Source organism: Pongo abelii, chromosome 10 (genome assembly GCF_028885655.2).
Source record: "Pongo abelii isolate AG06213 chromosome 10, NHGRI_mPonAbe1-v2.0_pri, whole genome shotgun sequence".
In the NCBI taxonomy this organism is placed as follows: Eukaryota; Metazoa; Chordata; class Mammalia; order Primates; family Hominidae; genus Pongo; species Pongo abelii.
This window is the reverse complement of record NC_071995.2, coordinates 125,430,649-125,437,513: the sequence shown is the minus strand read 5'-3', so window position 1 is coordinate 125,437,513 and position 6,865 is coordinate 125,430,649. Positions and strand designations below refer to the sequence as shown.

Here is a 6,865-nt window from a genome sequence, read left to right as displayed (position 1 = left end):
CTATTTACTGCATCCCTTCAGTAAGTCGTATATGCCCAGAAACCTTGAAAATATGACGAATTTCAGTATGCATACATATAAAAGATAACTTGTATTAGCTGAGATAAGTGTGTTTATTACCAATAAATATCAAGTTTTTGAATATTAATTGAAATGTAAAATTACAAAGATTTACTATTCTGAAAATTGAGTACTATAAATTGGTTCCACAGAATTAAAAGGGCATTTGAAATCAACATTTGACTCACATAAAAATATAACAGTTGGGAATATTACAGCACCAATTATTAAAAGACAAACTATCATTCTAGACTCTTTACCCTGATGTTTCTAATCTTCAAAGTAGCTTATAGCCTCATCAAATATAACTGGACTGATCTAACTCTACAAAGCCTGTATTCTTCTGTTTGTGCTGCTGTAACAAAGTATCTTAGACTAGGTAACTTATGAAGAACAGAAATGTATTTCTTGTGGTACTAGAGGCTGGCAAGTTCAAGATCCAGTCGCTGGTATTGGTGTCTGGTGAGCATTGCTCTCTGCTTCCAAAATGGCACCTTGTGCCTGGATTCTCAAGTAGCAGAAGGTGCAAAGGCAAGAAAGTACTCCCTTCAGAGTTGAACCCTTTTATAAGGATGCTAATTCCCTTTATGAGGGTGGAACTCTTATGACTTAATCACCTCCCAAAAGCCACAGCTCCTAATACTGTTGCATTGGGGATTAAGCTTCAACATGAATCTTAGAGAGAACACCATCATTCAAACCATAGCAGGGTACTATGTTATTAATACCCCTGGAATTGCACAGAAAAGAGACACTGGCCTTCCCCTTCAAACATACATACACCGAAGGCTCTAGGTTAACAGGCCAACACCAGGAGTGATAAAGGAGGCTGGATCCCATCACCCAGAAGACTTACCTCTTCAGAATTTCAGATGGCCCTAGCCTGAATTTTTATGGGCATCCCAGTGAGTGGGCTCCAAGATGAAGACCCTTCTCTCGGCCTCAGTTTCTCTCTTCTCTTTTGTGCTTTGATCTCTATTCTAAAATCCTGCCTTTTATAGGGACAGCTGGAGCATGTGGGGAGATGGTAGTTCAAATATTTCCTGTAGATTGTCCATTTAAACTCCAACCGAGCCACTGTTCTCAACAGAGCACCCAGAGAGGCGGCAAGCAGCTGTGCCCTGAAATGTTCAAGGGCAGCCAAAAATGTTTTGGAATCTTGATCAAGACATCTGGTGAAGTCATCTCTAACATAAAATCTAATTTGAGATGAAATATAGCTGTATGTAAATAAATACATCCTATGTATGCACAGCAAAGTCCACTAACTATAATTTAATGACCTATATGTTTTAAATGTTTGAACTAAAAGATGATTTACAATTACATAAACTAAAATATTAACTTAAAAATAATTTTGTATTTAGGAAACCTAGATATAAAAAATAATAAAAATAATAAACAAGTAGAATTAAAAAATAAAATGTAGCTGAATACAAATTAGTTATACAAAAATCAGTAGCATAACAATATCATGATAATTATAAAAAGGACCTAAAAATGCAAATGGGAAAAAATATCTGAAGTGACAATTATGTAATATCTAGGAAAAATGAACAAAAACTTCAGTCTTTCCTTTTCAGTGTAGCTGTCCATAGAGATGCAGTCTCAGACCTGAATTCTAACTCTTAAGATAAGTCTCTATTTCCTGATGCTCGCTACCATATCTCCTTCTTGCCCTGGATTAGCAGAGAATGCAAAGCAAACACCTCTCTATAAAATTACAAAATGATTAAAACTGGGTATATAAACTTTGAAATGATTAGTAAGGGGTATTTGCAATATTATGTACTGTCAAAACTTTGGCAGTTAACACAATCGGAAGTAAATGACATACTGATCATATTTTCTAATTTAATTTGGATTTTTAATTCTAGTTTTTAACTCTAATTCAATTTCTACATGAAATTTAAAATTTTATAAAAATCAGAAGATTTTCTGCAATGTTTTAATATTATTATAAAGGAGATACAAAATCATAATAGAAACTAAAAAATTGAGAACAAGAGAAAATATCAAGTGATAGATAATTTTTATGTGTGCCTCATGTGTGTCCATGTGTTTTTATGCACATCAATGTAATAAAATTTTAAAAAAGAAAAGGAAGCATTTGTTGGCTCTGATAAAATGAGCACATTGACTGATTGTGCCCCATTGCTTTGTGGCGTGTGTCACCGCCAGGAGATAAGCTCTGAAGATTTATTATTTCATCGTGGGTCTTTGAGGTTGGGGAATTATTTATTTTCTTTTCCTCTCATTTGAACTGACCTTGATTTCGTAATTCTGAAGATAGTGAAAATCATCTTATGTCTTACAAGGTATGTGACTGCTTCACACTTTCATCATTTTTAGACTGTATTATGAAAACATAAAGTACTAAATCAAGTACATTTTGCCTAAACACCCATTTTGTGTTAGATGCAGCAACATTGCCACATCTATCCATCATTAGCCATCTCTAGATAACCATTAATTCGGTATCAGACAGCTTGGAGGTTGTGCTGCAGTAACAATTGTAAAATTTGGTGGCTTGACAAAATAAAACTTTTTTTCCTTGCTCCTGCCAGTCGGATGTAATTGAGTGTTTTTTGTCTAGGCACAACCTTTTAATTTGGGCTGCATGTTTTTTACAAAAAGCTGGTACACTATATTACAGTCATCTGCTTTCACCAATCCACATGAATGAAAAAGAACTATTACATTTTGTTATTAAACAGTCTTTTATGAAAAATATGCAAAAGTATTATCATATACTCTTACTTCAGTGCAAGAAAGACTTGGAAATGCAATTTCCTGTGAACCCAGACAGAGGAGAATAAATAGGATACAGAAAGCTCACTGCAGTGTCCAGTGATGGGTTTGCCCTACAGATACACATATTGTTTCCCAATAGGTCTGTCATATTTTTAACATCTCCTCAAGGTTGGTAATGTTGGTCTGTAACCAATACCATAGGAATTTTTTGAAATTAAAATTATTTTAACATGCTCTTTTCCTTTGGTATAATAAGCTGTAGAGATAAAGCTGGAAGTCCTTGAAGCTGTCTTTACTAACAAGCTGAAGAAACTTTTTAAATATGAAGGTCCCAGACAGAAGGCAGATCTGACGATCTTCCCAATCTAACTTTGCCTGAAGGCTGTCTTACACCTGGATTTTCCAGTTATATGAGACAATTTACATTTTAGGATTTTAAAGCTTAAAAATATACGGGTCTTTTAATAATATTATAGATTCAATCCACATCACGGGTGTTTGTCAGTGCATACAACAGTGATCTACAGATTTAATGCAATCTCAAAATTCCAATGCATTTTTTACATGTAAAGTAATTTTATTTTTGTTTAACCTTCAGCTTGCCAGCTTCTTTCCTTGTGCGGCATTTGTCTTGTTTGGATACTTAACTAAACCCATATTAGAAATGTAGTGCAAATTACTTAGTGATTCCACTTTGAATCTGTAGCCACATGACTAAGATGTTTTGAATATAGGCCTATCTGTATGCCAGATAAAACTTTAGGAACTCTTACTGTCTCTTCTTTCACAGAAATTCTACCTCTATCCTGATGTAGTTGGGTTGATTCAGAAAATTAAAGGCCATAGGCATGGGCTTTCATAAATATGACAAAAGGAAAAATTTTTCCAACTACCCCTAGGCAATAAGAAGTCTTTCTTTCAAGTACCAAATCAATTTCTTCAACCGTACAATGTATTCTATCTAATTTGATAGTTTTCAAATATAATCCATTAGCAACAAAATATCATAAAATTATGACTATGAAAACAGAGTAAATGGAATAATTCAAATAATGAGTAAAATAAAAGGACATTTATTATGGAATTTGTAATCAGTATATAATTATATATTTAAATTTTTCTATACATACATAAGATCACAGCCAAGAAAATTAACTATGATTTCTAATTTTCAGTGACTTGGGCTATTTAATCACATTTGAAAATATTCACTCTTACTATTTACTTCAAACAGCGATCTATACGTTTGTTTAGACAATAATATTTATGGGCCTTTTCTTCTTCAGGATAATAAAAAAATTAAATGATGCATTGAAGATTCTACTAAAGAAAATTTACTTTTTGAAAATGGCTTCTGCACGGAAGATTTGTAAGAATTTTTCTAGTTAATTTCAAATCTTCCCAGGACCTCTCTGTTCAAAGACATATGATCTTTGTAATAATTTATGTGACTACTCCACAAATAAAATATTAATCCACAAGACTGTGTTACCATGATCACTAATTTTAACAAGCCCTCCAAATATTTTCTATATCAGTTTTCTTGATTATAAAACGTCAATAATATGGACACACTCTTAATATAAGTCTATTTAATTACATCAGTTTCCCATCAAGCCACTAAAGTCATTTAATAATTATATTGGCCATTTCCACTGATTGAGGGGAGGCTCATCCACTAAGAGCTCCCATGGTTTCCTCTGCCTCATTTTTCTCGCCAGACTTAATTCGACTGCAGTGTGAAGAATCACCTCTTGTACTTGACACCTTGAAGTTGATCTTCTAATTTCTTAACATCTGGTTCCACTTCACCCATAGCCAGCTTCTCCTTTATAATCTGTTCTGTATACTTTCTACATGCCGCGAATTTAGGGATTTGCTCAAGAACATCAATAATCTTTCTGTACCATACTCTTAGCCTCTTACATTTTAGCAGACTCGCTCTAGTTGCTTTGCTCCTGTGGACTCCCACATGCAGCCAGTCCTACAAGGCCCAGTGGTCTTCCTCAGCACACCGAACATGACAGTGCCCCCAATGCACTTTTTACAGAATCAGTTTTAAAAATTCCTAAAATTCAAATGGGACCACAAAAGATTCAAACAGCCAAGGCAATCTCGAGTAAGAACAAAGCTGGAGGCATCACACTTTCTTATTTTCCAATATGTTAAAATGCTAGAGCAATTAAAGTGGTTAGTAATGACCTAAAAACAGACAGGCCAGTGGTGCAGAACACGGAGCCCAGGAATAAATCCGCACATTTATTGTCAACCAATCTTCACCAAAGTTTCCATGAACACACAGTGGGAAAAGGATAGTCTCTCCAATAAATGGTGTCAGGAAAATCGGATATCCATATGCAGAAAAATGAAATTGGACCATTATTAAACATCATGTTCAAAAATAAATTCAAAATGGATTAAATATTACATGTAAGACTGAAACAAAACAACTATAAGAAAACGGAGAGGAAAGTCTTGTTGATTTTGGTCTGAGTAAAGATGTTTTGGATGGATGTCACACCAAAAGCACAGACTGAAAAAGTAAAACAGACAAGTAGGATTGCATCAAACTAAAATGCTTCAATACAGCAAAGGGAACAATCAACAGATTGAGAAGGCAATCTATGCAGAGGAAAAAATATTTGCAAACTATACATCTGGTAAAGAGTTAATGTCCAAAATATATAAGAAACTCAAACAATAGCAAAACAAACAAACAAACAAAAAAACCAAATGTAAAAATGAGCAAAGGACCTAAATAAACATTTCTGAAAAGATATATATAAACGACCAACAGGCATATGGAAAGGTGCTCAACATCACTTGTCATCGGGGACATGCACATAAACCACAATGAGGTACCACCCACAACTGTTAAAATGGCTAATATCAAAAAGACAGAAGATAATTGTGGGCAGGGATGTGGTGAAAAGGAAATTCATGTATGCTGTTCACAGGAATGTAAATTGGTACAGCCATTATGGAAAACAGCATGAATCTTCTCCTCCTTAAAAACAGGAGTACTAGATGACCCAGCAATGTCTCTGCTGGATAGATATCCAGTGAAATTGAAATCGGTATCTTGAAGATACGTCTGTATTTCCATGTTCATATTTCCATGTTCATTCCAGCATTATTCACAAAATCCAAGATGTAGAAAACAATATCTGTTAACAGCAGAACAGATGAAGAAAATGTGACAAACACAAACACACACACACACGTGTGTGTATCTATCAATGTGTATGCATATATATACATACACACACAGAGACACCACACACATATACAATCATGCTCCACATAATGCCATTTCAGTCAGTGACTAACTATAACTTACATATACAGCGGTGCTTCCATAAGATTATAATGGAGCTAAAAAATTTGTATCACCTAGTGATGTAGCTGTAGTAACATCATAGCACACTTTTTTTATATATAAATTTAGCATAGTCTGGCAGGGCACAGTGGCTCAGGCTTGTAATCCTAGCACTTTGGGAGGCCGAGGTGGGCAGATCCCCCGAGGGCAGGAGTTCCAGACCAGCCTGGCCAACATGGTGAAACCCTGTCTCTACTAAAAAACACAAAAATTAGCTAGGAATGGTGGTGCATGCCTGTAATCCCAGCTACTCGGGAGGCTGAGGCAGGAGAATGGCTTGAACCCAGGAGGCAGAGGTTGCAGTGAGCTGAGATTGCACCATTGCACTCCAGCCTGGGCAATGAAAGAAACTCCATCTCAAAAAAAAAAAAAAAAAATTAACATAGCCGAAGAGTACAGTGTTTATAAACTCTACAGTGGTGTACACACTCACTGACACACCCAGAGCAACTTATAGTCCTGCAAGATCCATTAATGGAAAGTGCCCTAAGGGTATCATTTTAAAATCTTTTATAGTGTATTTTTACTGTATTTTTTAAATGCTTAGATATGTTCAAATACACAAATATTTACCATTGTGTTAGAATTGCCTACAGTATTCAGTAAAGCAACATGCTATACAGATTTGTAGCCTAAGTGTATAGTAAGCTATACCATGTAGGTTTGTGTGAG

At 35.0% G+C, this 6,865-nt stretch overlaps 1 pseudogene; it reads right to left on the bottom strand.

Moving 5' to 3' along the window:
• Nucleotides 1–4,386: 4,386 nt before the first annotated feature.
• Nucleotides 4,387–4,836, bottom strand: LOC100435435 (NADH dehydrogenase [ubiquinone] 1 alpha subcomplex subunit 5-like; annotated as a pseudogene).
• Nucleotides 4,837–6,865: the final 2,029 nt, after the last annotated feature.